Source organism: Aethalodelphis obliquidens, unplaced genomic scaffold (genome assembly GCF_003676395.1).
Source record: "Aethalodelphis obliquidens isolate GAN/ISIS:26980383/991018 unplaced genomic scaffold, ASM367639v1 scaffold5, whole genome shotgun sequence".
In the NCBI taxonomy this organism is placed as follows: domain Eukaryota; kingdom Metazoa; phylum Chordata; class Mammalia; order Artiodactyla; family Delphinidae; genus Aethalodelphis; species Aethalodelphis obliquidens.
Window position 1 is genome coordinate 65,068,691 of NW_020837949.1, and position 12,655 is coordinate 65,081,345.

The window sequence follows — 12,655 nt, forward strand, 5'->3', positions numbered from 1 at the left end:
ATTACTACAGTACACTTTAAGGTAATTCATTTGTATAAACATACGTTATTCAAATGGCTTTTTCAAAAATGTGCGCATTCAATGCCTTCCAACTAGAAGCTATTAAATTCTTAGTGGTGGGTAATAAAAAGTAAAAACTCTTCTCTTCTAATTTCCAGAATCTTACTTTAAATTAAGCGTGGCTCATAATTCAGTTGAACAAAGATGTGAGAGGTGGTGTGGGATAGCTTATGTGACTGACCCTTAGGAGACAATAATAAAAAGTTTCCCCAAACTGGAGCCAAGGAATTCAGCTTAAGAGATTAGCTGGAAAGGAAGGGAAAACACTATAGGACATTTTCTTTTTCACTTTTAAATGGTGATCACTCTCATGCTTTAATTTTCTTCCCCTTATCTCTGCACAGAAAAATAAGGGATACTAATTTGCAGAGATAAGATGACGGTTTGTTACTTTTTATGATACCCCAAATTCCAAAGACCAGAGGGCAAATATCTAATGTGTTAATTTTAAAAGAAAAAAATCCAGATATTGGAGATGATAATAAAATTATATTAAAGTAAAGAAAAAATGTGCATATTCCTTAATACCAGGAGACATAAAAGTCAGAGTGTGGAGGTTTTTATTTTCCACAACGGGGTACCTTCCTAAATTTGTGGAAGCTGAGCAACAGATCCTTGCACATCCCACACATATTCATGTGCAGTAAAAATTTATTTTACACTCAAAGTATCTACTTAAGAGGAGATTTTTGGATGGTTCTATATATAACTTGAGTCACTTAACCATGAAATAGTATTTCCCTAACAGAAACTTCTTGAAAAGCATTCATGAAAGCATTAAAGAGAATTAAAGTAGCTTTTATGCTGTCCACCCATCTAAATCATCTTCCCTTCCTCTCCTTTTCATTAAGAACTTTGTTGTTGTCAAGAATTAGAATAGATCTTAGTTGCTCTAAGAAATTTTCAGAGACGTTCTTAAACTTCAAGGACCTACCCCTCATTAACTTCCCAGGAGAGTAACTGTCAGGACGGATCATTTGACATTTAGTACCTGTCTTGAGATGTATTCCTATAGGCTTGTGTCTTTTCTAGCCAATTATTTATAATTTTCTTGAAATCTGTGGCCACATCATATGTATTTTGGCATCGCAAACAATAGTAGTGAACCAAATATAAAAGGCACTTTGAACATATGCTTTTGAGAAAGAATCATATGCATCTCTATGCAAAGAGAGAGAAAGAGAAATACAATCAGCATAAAGATAGATTAATTTTATATCAAAACTGTAAGAAATTGAGTAAACCCAACTCTACTGTCATTTCCCCAAGGAAAAAACACAGTGAAATTGAATATTGGGGAAAACAGTACAGGCAAATTTATCTTTGAGTCTCAGTTTACAAACTGGGATAAAATTATAAGTAATGCACTGCCACCCAGTGGCGAACTTTCACTTCAGACGAAACAATAGTTAAGCTAGTCAAAAGACTCCAGACTTAGAGATCTTCGTTCAGGAAATTTTACACCTCATTAGAAAAATATGAGGAAGAGAGAAGTTAATGCTCAGGTCACGGGAATTTTTTGGACCAAATGAGAGTGAATAACTAGCCCAAATCACAAACAAACTGTAAAGAAAAAAGCAAAACCAAAAATATTTGACTTTTGTGAGATAATTAGAAACTTGAATTTTGCCTGACTATTCAATATCAATGAATTGATGTTCCTTTTTTTTACATGTCATAGTGGTGCTATGCATACGCTTTTAAAATAAAAGTGTTTTTATCTTTTAGTGGAAACATCCTAAAATAATTACTGATAAGTTGATATGATGCATCAAAATAATATGAGGAATGGAGGGAGATAAGTTGGAGGTATATTTAAAGCAATTTGAGCTATAAGTGGATCAATTTTTTAGCCGGGTGATAGTTGCATGAAGATTCATTATACAATTCTGTCTACTTTGGTACATATTTGAAATTTTCCATGACAAGTTTATTTTTTTAAATCTCACCAAGATATATATATATTATCATTGAGTGTAGAATTTGATCAATAAAAATAGAAAGCTTTCTCCATAAATTATTTTGCAGAAATCAGTAGGCTAAGCCATAAGTTAGGAAGACAAACTTGTAATCTTCATTTGCCTTATAAAGTGAACATTAAGGAAATTAACTCAAACCTTCTTCAACCCAAGGTAATAAAAGAGTTGAAACTGCTTTTCAAATTGTGTTTATATTAAATGTCAACTCACGTTGACTTACAAAAGAGATTACTAAACAAATATGAAAAGTAAATTGTCAAGACATTTAGGAAAACTGCACTGGAGTGGAATTATTTTCTCTCTTTTTTCCTCTTGACATTTACTGAGTATTGAGTTTTGTAATATGTTGATTTTCTAACCTTTCAAAAAAGAGCTCGGGAGTTATTGCTTTGTTGCTAGGTTTTAGGCAACATTAGAGGTCCTGCTTTCACTCTTTTTTCCTACTCTGACTTCACTTCTTGAGAAAATTAATTCTGTTTCTTAGCAACCCGGGTGGGTAACACTTAAATATACTTCAAGTTCTTTTGTAAAGCAAAGGCTAAATGTTTCCCTTATAAACTATCTGCTTGCTTAGTCTCATTTGGCTTTGCAGAAAAGATCTGCTGAGACATACTGCCGTAAACATTTTTATTAAAACTCTCAGTTTTAAATGGTGAGTGAAGTTACTGATTTTCTAATGAATGCTTCTGATTTTTGTGTTTATTTGGAATTATTCCAGTTTGTCAATTTGTCTCAGTCTTTGGAATCTGTGTGTTTTATGTTAAGATATATGAGATGAATTCATTTAAGAGAGAAACAATCTCTTTATATATAATATTATAAATAGGAGATCATGAAATATGTTAAGAAGGAGAAAGCGCGGCTGGAAGAAAGTGTTGAGTTTCTTTATAAACCTACAAACGTGCATGAATTCGTGATCTAAGGAGTTCACTGTGATCTTAATAGCAGAATATTTTACAATGCTCTTTTCTTATGTTGGCATCATTTAGGTATCAGGTATATATCTATATCAATCTATCTCTCTGTCTGTCTATCTCCCCAAATACTTAAGTTTACAAAATTAAACTCAGATACGTAAGCAAATTTAGAAAAAAATATAATTAGATATTTGAGGTTTTAGATACAGTTTCAAAAAAGGAGCATCTGTAATTTCCAGAATTTGGCAACCAATTGCTTGCCAAATGGTTCAAACCGTTGAACCATTTAAAGTTTGCATTTTTGTAAGGTAGAAAAATCGTTGAATAAAAGGAATTTCACATGGCTCAACCTAAAATATGCAGAGCCCTACACAGTGTTTGTAAAGATAGAAATCTTTTTTTTTTTTTTTTTTTTTTTAAGATAGAAATCTTTGTTTCAATTTTATATTTTAATTTGGGGGCAGATGTTGTAAACAACTAACTTCAATACAAGGTACAAGCCAAAATGTAGCTTCAAGTTCCATTGCTGTATTCAGAAGGAAGTATGAATCCTGATAGATCTGGGAATGCTTTTATTGGAGGTGGTATTTAAACTGATCCTTGAGACCAGTGTAATTTCATAGATGGAGAATAACTGTGCTTACTGAATGCAGATTAAGCCATTCTTTTATTTCCAGTGAGACATCTTGGCCAAAATATAGCTTTTGTAGTATCAACATTTACCACTAAATCTTTGACTGAATGAGAATATTGCTAGTTTACTTTTTCTGACTTTCTCAGCTACACATCTTATGACTTTGTATTTCTCTGTGCCTTAGCTTTTTCCATGTAAAGTGAGGATTATAATATTGCCATCACAGGCTTCAATCTTTCAACTAGATCTCCAGTTGATTTCTTTCTGCTGGGGTGTCTTGGGACTACAATGACATATGCTAATGCATGATTCATATATTATACTATAGAAGCTTAATTTTACACACATATTATTCAAGGAATAATATGTAACAATAAATTCATAATATAAGGACAAAATAAAGAATCATGCAAAATTAAAGATAATTTCTCACTAGTTTAAATATCGCATAGTAGCAATTTTTGGTAGTCAGGAAGACCCAGGCATATACAGAGAGAGACAGATGGGAGCTTTAGTGGCAACAAGGTGACAGATGAGCGTGTTCATTCCGAGCTACCTAGTCAAAAAGAGGGCCAGACCAGCACTGCTTTCTGCAATCACAGCTTCTTAGTCTGATGGCTGTCTAGCTCTCTAACTGCCATGATACTTGTTTTTTATATCAATTAGACTTCTGAGGTCTTGATCTATTCTTATTCTTCCAGTTTATAACCCTCCTCGTCAGTTTCTTCATAGCTGTATGTCCTGGTGGGACACTTCATTGTCTCACCAACACCATCAGTCTTCATGTCTTTTCATGGCAGGAGATTACAAAACCCTGACCATGAATCAGTCTACTCGCGTGCTTTCTTTGCTCATGTAACCAGATTTCAGAGCCCTGCAGGAGACAGGTATATTTACAATTTTAGTCAAGGCTGAGCCTTCAGTGCTTCTCAGAAGTTTAAAAATATATTTCTACAGAAATGTGAAGGGTCATAAATGAGGCAAGAGAGTTATAAAATAAGGCATATACTGGGAGCAAATTAACAACTGACTGCCAAGGGCTTGATTTTCATCAGCTCCAGGTCAGTACGTAGGTCAGGGCTGATGTCACATTAGCCAGATTCAGAAGAGTCCAACATGAAAAATAGAACATGCAGATTTATTAGTTTATGAGAAAAATAAACCAAACTAACTCATTTTTTTTCTAGCTCATTGTCTTCCAGTAGACTACTGTACATGCAAAGCCAAATGATCATCTGAGGGTGATTTGGTGAAAGTTAGATGAGAGTAAGAATTAATTAATGGTTTATATGTTAAATGGCCCAGGTTATGAAAAGTCATGCATCAGTCTTCTAAGTTTAGATAGATATGATAATGAAAATAAAAATATCAAATATGGGCCAGCATGCTCTCCCCTCTGGATGAATCTTGGAAGGGTACAGCCAACCTTCAAACTCTCACCCTTTCTTTTTAAAAATCTTTTATTTATAAACCCTTTTAATTTCTATGCAGACATTCCTATTGTTTACTGTATAATGTAGAAACATGAAATTAACATATTTTTATTATTTAATTTATATTTTTTGCATTGCTTAGGAAATAGTAATCCTATTTCCACATATTTTGTTAACTGGTGTGTTATTTTAGTGATTATTTTATAGTAACTTTGTAGAGATTGTAAGTGGCTCCCTATTCATCAACTCTCCCTTATTTTTAATGTATTAATGAGCAACAGAGGATAACATATTTTTGAACACTTGGGGAATTTCTAATCTTCTCACTCAGATATTAAGCACACTCTTTTTTTGTCTCTATTCGGCTTTTTAAAAAAGTGTATAAGAATACTTATCATGAGATCTAGCCTCCTAACAGATTTTCAAGTGCACAACACAGTGTTAATATAGGTACACCATTGTACAGCAGACCTCTAGAATTTATTCATCTTGTATAACTGAAACTTTATACCTGTTGAATAGCAGTTCCTCATCCCTCCTCCCCCTCAGGCCCTGGCAACCACCATTCTACTCTCTGTTCCTGTGAGTTTGACTCTTTTAGATTTCCTCATATAGGTGGAATCATGCAGGAATCATGACTGGCTTTATTTCACTTAGCATAATGTCCTCCAACTTCATTCATATTGGTGCATATGACAGAATTGCCTTCATTTTTAAGGCTGAATACTATTCCATTTTGTGTATATACAACATTTTCTTTATCCATTTGTTAGTTTGCAACCTCCTCAGGAGCTGCACAGGTGTAATCTGAAACTGGCCCCTGTACGTGGAGGGCAAGGAGAGATGGAAGACAGAGGCAGACCACTCCAGATTGGGAGGTAGGCAGGTTTAAGAAGCGAAGGAACTTACACACGTGACTTGTCTTGGGCGGCTGCCAAGATGAGTAGATCTCTGTGCTCCCCACCCCCCCCAATTTAAAAAGTTTATAGAGAGGACTTCACTGGATAAAGTCAAGTATACAGTCCAGATGGTCTCGGCACCATATTACTATTTCAAGGCTGTGTCCTTGGGCAGCTTCTAGAGCAGGAAAGGCAAGTGATGCACACATTCTAAGGACAGGGTAGCGGGTAAGGGACGTCTGATTGCCTAGGTCCAGCTCACAGGTCAACTGGTGGTCACTTCCTCACGATGACCTCCTCCAACACCATTCATCCAGCAATGAATATTTAGATTGCTTCTGTATCTTAACTGTGTGAATAATGCTGCAGTTAACATGAGAGTGCAGATATCTCTTTGAGATTCTGATTTCAATTTTTTGGACAAATACCCAGAAGTGTGATTATTGGATCATATGGCAGTTCTATTTCTAAACTTTTGAGGAGCCACCACACTGTCTTCCTTACTGGCTGCATCATTTTACATTGTCACCAATAGTGTACAAGTGTTCCAGTTTTTCTACATCCTCACCAACACTTAATGTCTTTAATTTTTTTGATTATAGCTATTCTGACAGGTGTGAGATGATGTCTCATTGTGGGTTTGATTTGCATTTTCCTGATGGTTAGTGATGTTGAGCATCTTTCCGGAAATACACCTGTTGGCCATTTGTATATCTTCTTTGGAGAAATGTCTAATGAAGTCTTTAGCTCATTTTTCAGTCAAGTTATTTGTTTTTGTTGCTATTGAGTTGAAGGAGTTCTTAAATATTTTGGATATTAACCCCTTATCAGATAAACAGTTTGCAAATATTTTCTTCCATTCCATAGGTTGCCTTTTCACTCTGTTGATTGCTTCTTTTGCTGTGCAGAAGCTTTCATGTTCCCTTTGACTATTTTTTGCAAAATTTAAGTGGACTCAATTAGATAACACCTATAGTCTTGTTCTTTCTATTTCCCAGGAAAATATGTCTTTTATGTTTACTGAAATTTATCCAACATGATTTAATGATTAATTTGTTTTTTCTAATTGAGATAAAATTTATATAACATAATTTCACTACTTGCCATTTTAGAATGTACAATTTAGTGGTTTTTAGTATATTCACAATGTTGTGAAACTATCATCACTATCTAATTCCAGAACATGTCTTTCAACCCCAAAAGAAATCTTGTACTTGTTAGCAGTCAATCCTAATTGCCTCTTCCCCACAACCTGTGGCAAAAAAATTTTTTTTAATTTATTTTGTCACTGAGTTTGTGGGCAGTTTGTTACATAGCATTATTGCAGCAAAAGCTGACTTAGCCACAGGCCTATACTTCCAGTTATATAGTGGACATATATTTTGTTTAAATCTACTTATTATTATGGCCTTTTTCCATAAACTGATCCTCCTCTTGTGTTTCTTATCTTGGTCAAGAAATTCTGTATTATCTTTAATTCATTAAAATTCCTTGGTGTGTCATTAAAGACCTTTGCTAATATAACCCCAACTGATTTTTCTATCTTTATATTCCCCTGCCTCCTCATATACATATGCTAAGCTCCTGCCACACATGCTTCTTGCTTTTCTCTCAATGGGCCGTAGTCATTAAAAAAATATATTCATATTAGAAGTTGAAAAACAATTTATCATTTTATATTACAAAATATTTATTATTAATTTTTTCCAGTTGACATTTTCAGTGTTTCTCCAAAGTAGTTTCTCTTTATACATAACTTTGAATTACTGCATAATAACATTTAGAATCTTGAAAAGCTTCTATTTTGATGTTATTGTCAAACAACACAAGATTCTAGCACAAGACAAGGAAATTCATCCCCACCTCAGATCCTTATTTCCTAGGAACCAGCATTGTTTTATTTCCACTTAGCCAAATATATTTTAATTGATTATTATTCCTCTTTCCATGGAGATTTTAAATTCATTGGCATTGTCTAGTAACATACTAACACCTTCATTAAATCCTAGAAGTGTGCCAACCATATCCTTGTCACAGATCAACAAAGAGCAAATCCATGATTCTTATCCATAGATCCCAATCTTAGAAGCTACAATGCACTTATTATGGTTTAGGTGGCCATAGAAATCCTAGAAATAGCTTATGACAAATTTTACATACTTTCTGTGCCTTGGTGAAATGTTGTTTCCTTCCTTTACCCCCTGGCATATTTCTACTTATTCTTCAAGATCAGTTCAAATGATAACTTTTCTTTTGATGTCACTTCTATTTTCCTGATAGAATTAGCTGAGCACTCTCCTTGCTTCTCATAACACTACTGTAGTATCTGTCACGTTACACAGGTTTGGTTTTTGTTTTCATGCCTTTCTCCCAATAGCCTCTCAGTTACTTAAGGATATGGATTTCAAGTTAATCATTTTGAATCCCTAGTCTCTAGTGTGGTGACTACTGTGACAACGATGCTGAATAAATACTCGCAGCAGCCATGATACTTTCATCCCCTCTACACACGCTCCTTGTCATTTCTGAGCTTTTTTTCCTGCTTCATAAATCTTTTAGAGATCACCCTGGCCCAGAGAGAAAATATTCAATACACAGTTCTACAGTAGCATACTTCACCAATTTCCATATCTGTTGCAGATTCCAACATGTGAACACACCCTTGAGTCCCGGAAAGGCAGGAGAGGCAGGAATATTGTTTGCAAAGGGTCTACAGCAGGGTCCCACACAAGATCTCAACTCCAAATAGAAAAAAAATGTCCAGAAAGCACCACAATCTGAAATAAAAGTCAACATATGGGAAATAAAGCCTCCTGATTTTAGTTATAAACTGTATACATCTTTTTTTTTTTTTTTTTTTTTTGCAGTACCCGGGCCTCTCATGGTTGTGGCCTCTCCCGTTGCGGAGCACAGGCCCTGGATACGCAGGCTCAGCGGCCATGGCTCACGGGCCTAGCCGCTCCATGGCATGTGGGATCTTCCCGGACCGGGGCACGAACCTGTGTCCCCTGCATCGGCAGGTGGACTCTCAACCACTGCGCCACCAGGGAAGCCCAAATGTATACATCTTTGAGACTTCCAGAAAAGCCATCAAGGACCATTAAGGAAGAAGAAAGGAGAAAAAAAGGTATTTTTTCCAGGAACAATGCTTCACTTTCCCAGCATAAGGAATCATCCCAACAGGGCCATGTCTCCTAAATTTATAACTACATTTCCTCATCTGGATTCACATAAAGTGAAGTTAATATTTGTGGAAAGTGGAAAATATCCAAATGGTGTATACCTCAATCCAAAACCACATAACTTTCCACAGGTACAAAAAGAACATCTGATTCTAAATAACTTAAAAGAGATAAGGGGGAAATATATTATTTTTATTCATTTCTTAATTGTAACAACTATTACATGAGCAAAAAAGGTATATGTGAATATAATGTGTATAAAGTTGCATCTTTATTTCTCATGGAACAATACAACTCAAATTCAGCAATAAATGAATGAGAAAGGAGAGGTAAGACTCTGGTTAACGTTTCTGATGGGGTTTTATCTGCCAGTTGGAATGACCAACTAGGGATGGCTTTTCTAGGGCTCAAGAAGAGTTTGGACTGAGGTGTAATTGGAGAACAGACCTCAGTTTCCAGGAGTTTACAGTCTAGTAGTAATGAAATCAAATCATGGAACAAATGGATGAGTGAATGAAAATTGACAAAGAGGGGATATTGTATTATTTAAATGAGTCTAATGATTAATAATTTAAATAATATATGAGCAAGAATTTCTAATTTAAAGTGATGGTGGTGAATATATATTTAAGGAGATGCAAATGAAGTCAAAAAATAATTCCACTAGTATATGAATATTTCCTATACTTAGGTGTATAATTTAACTTATAAATATGATTCTTGTTAGGTAAAGAGTAAAGCAATAGGAATGATAATACCAAAAAAAATTATAGAAAAAGGAAAAAATTTATTCCATTGGGAAAATATAGGGAAGCAGTTAAAAGCATGGCCTCTGGGATCAGTGTATCCCAGTTCTCTTATTTTCTAATAATTTTGTACAAGTTATTAAGCCTCTTTCCTTATTTATACTTTAGGATAACAATAGTATATGTTTTATATGGTTATTTTAAGTAATGAAGGAGACAATTATATACAAATTTCTTACAATAGAGTTTGAAATATTGAGATATTCAGTAAAAGTAAACTCTTGGGAACTATTCGGATAAAAGTTGGGAAATTGAAGATGCCTTGATCCATAACCTTCTCTACTTGTCCGGGACATCTAAACATTTTTATATGTAGTAAATGAAATATGTTACCATTTGGAGATGAGGGGAGGTCAATTAAATATCAAATGCCATTGGTTTATTTAAATATTTCACTAGTTAAAGTTAGAATTATATGACTTGGGTAAGTAAAAGTTCAAGGAATGGGGGACTTTGGAAAAATTTTTATTGGAGTATAGTTGATTTACAATGTTGTATTAGTTTCAGGTGTACAACAAAGTGAATCAGTTATACGTATACGTATATCCACTCTTTTTTAGATTATTTTCTCATATAGCTCATTAGAGAATATTCAGTAGAGTCCCCTATGCTACACAGTAGGTTCTTATTAGTTGTCTATTTTATATATAGTAGTGTGTATATGTCAATACCAAGCTGGGACTTTTCAGTTTATATTAGTTCATTTTAACCATGTTAAAAAAACCTTTGTTTTATAGTTTACTAAAAACAGTCAATATTTATTCTATTCCAGTCTCAGCAAATTATTTTAGCTTTGTTCAATATTTTTCCTATTGCCTGAAATAAATTCAGCTCTAGAAATAAAGCATGTAACTCTATTTGCATTTAAGATTACTTTACCAAATTCTGAATAGATTCCTTTAATTTCATCCTGTTTAAAATATCATTTCTGAATTATTCACAAAAGGATAATCGAAGTCCTCACTCCACCATAAATTAATTGGTTATACACTGTCTTGAATGTTAGATTATTCTATCAAATGTTTATAGGCAAGTTTTAAATGCTATAACAAAATCCTCAAAATTGCATTTTACTGGTGAAATATTTAATATTTGGAAAAACCAAATTCCAAATTGAATGTTAGCAATATGAAACAATATTTATTAGTAGTAACACAATCTTCTCTTTACACATCTAGTACCAACATAGTTTACCAAGTTTTGTGACAACTTAGAAAAGGGACCAAAAGGATTAAAGTTTGAGTCACAACACTTAAGTACAGGTAAGTTATTATAATAAGGTTATGAATATGGCAAAAAAATAAATTTTCTGCATTATATCTTGATAGTAATACATAAAAAGGCAAATAATTTAAAAAGTATTTTTTTACTTATCACCTTTAATGATACAGTAAATTTTTTAAATGCCCAGTTAATTAATGGCAACAATCCATATGCTTTCTTATCCACAACTTTTAATATATTACTAAAGATTGAGTTTGTAACTCAATGTGTTCTGTGTAGAGAACCAATGAGTTAATATATACATTTCAGAAGCAAGTTGCATAGCTTTGAATCTTGGCTTCATTGCCCTAAATTACCTAAACTGTCTATATCTTGGTTTCCTCATCTGTAAGTGGGAATGATAATAGTTGAATCTTCATCATAGAATTACTGTGACCATTAAATCTGTTATACATATGTAAAGCACTTAGTTAATGTATGTAAAGCATGTGTCGTCTAACACATGGTAAATATACATACCATTATTATTATTATGGTGCCATTTGTATAGTGTTTATGCAGACTTAATTTGTATAATGCAGCATTTTTTATTTGGATAGGGGTGAATAATACATACTGTGTTTACATATTATAATTGCATACCAATTATAAACAAAACAATAAGGTGTTAACAGTGGCTGATTTTGATAGTGGGATAATGGTTGAATTTTGTTTTCTTCTTTTCAAAATGAGTAGCAAATAATTTTATAATTGGAAAATTAAGATAATGTATTTGCAAACAATGTATACATTTTGGCATGGATTAAATTTAAAAGGTCTTCTCTAGGTGTGTAATTAAATTGGTACACCTCAAGTTTCCTGATATATGAGTCACTATGGAGAAAATACCAAGAATATTTTGTAGACCAATAAGACCAAGCCTTTGATGTTAAGAAATGTCTAAGTCAAATATAAGATAGAATACAAAATATGCCATTCCAGTCACAAAGCACTAATGTGAAAAAGTTTTAAAAAGAGGTTTCCAAGGAAATAAACTAAGGTAGGATTTGAATTGAAGCTGGAAGAAGGACAAAATAAATTCCAGCAGAAAGGGTGGGAAGGATAAGCAAATTTTTATTTAGATTCGCATTTATAGATTGCCCAGCAATTTACTACACCTGGGTCCTTATCTCCAAAAATGAGACCATATTCTGAGAGACATCATGAACAAAGACTAATGTAATTGCTAAGTTTCTCATTTGTCTTCCTGTCTCTAGTAAGTGGATGCCCTTTGCTGAAGGAAGGTCAGCAGAACACTACAGAAAGATTTATCACCTACAAGCCTCATGAATGCACCTGGGATTCAACGCTAATTTTACCAAAAGCCCTGTGGCCTATTAAATCTGTGTCACACGCGGTGAGTTTGCCTCTTTCTCTATGGCTGTTGTGGTTTGTCTCCTGCACTGTCATTAATGATTGCTTTAATGAAGGAGTTTTTCATTTATTGGAGTGAAAGATACTTCTATCTTTAAAAGTAAAGCA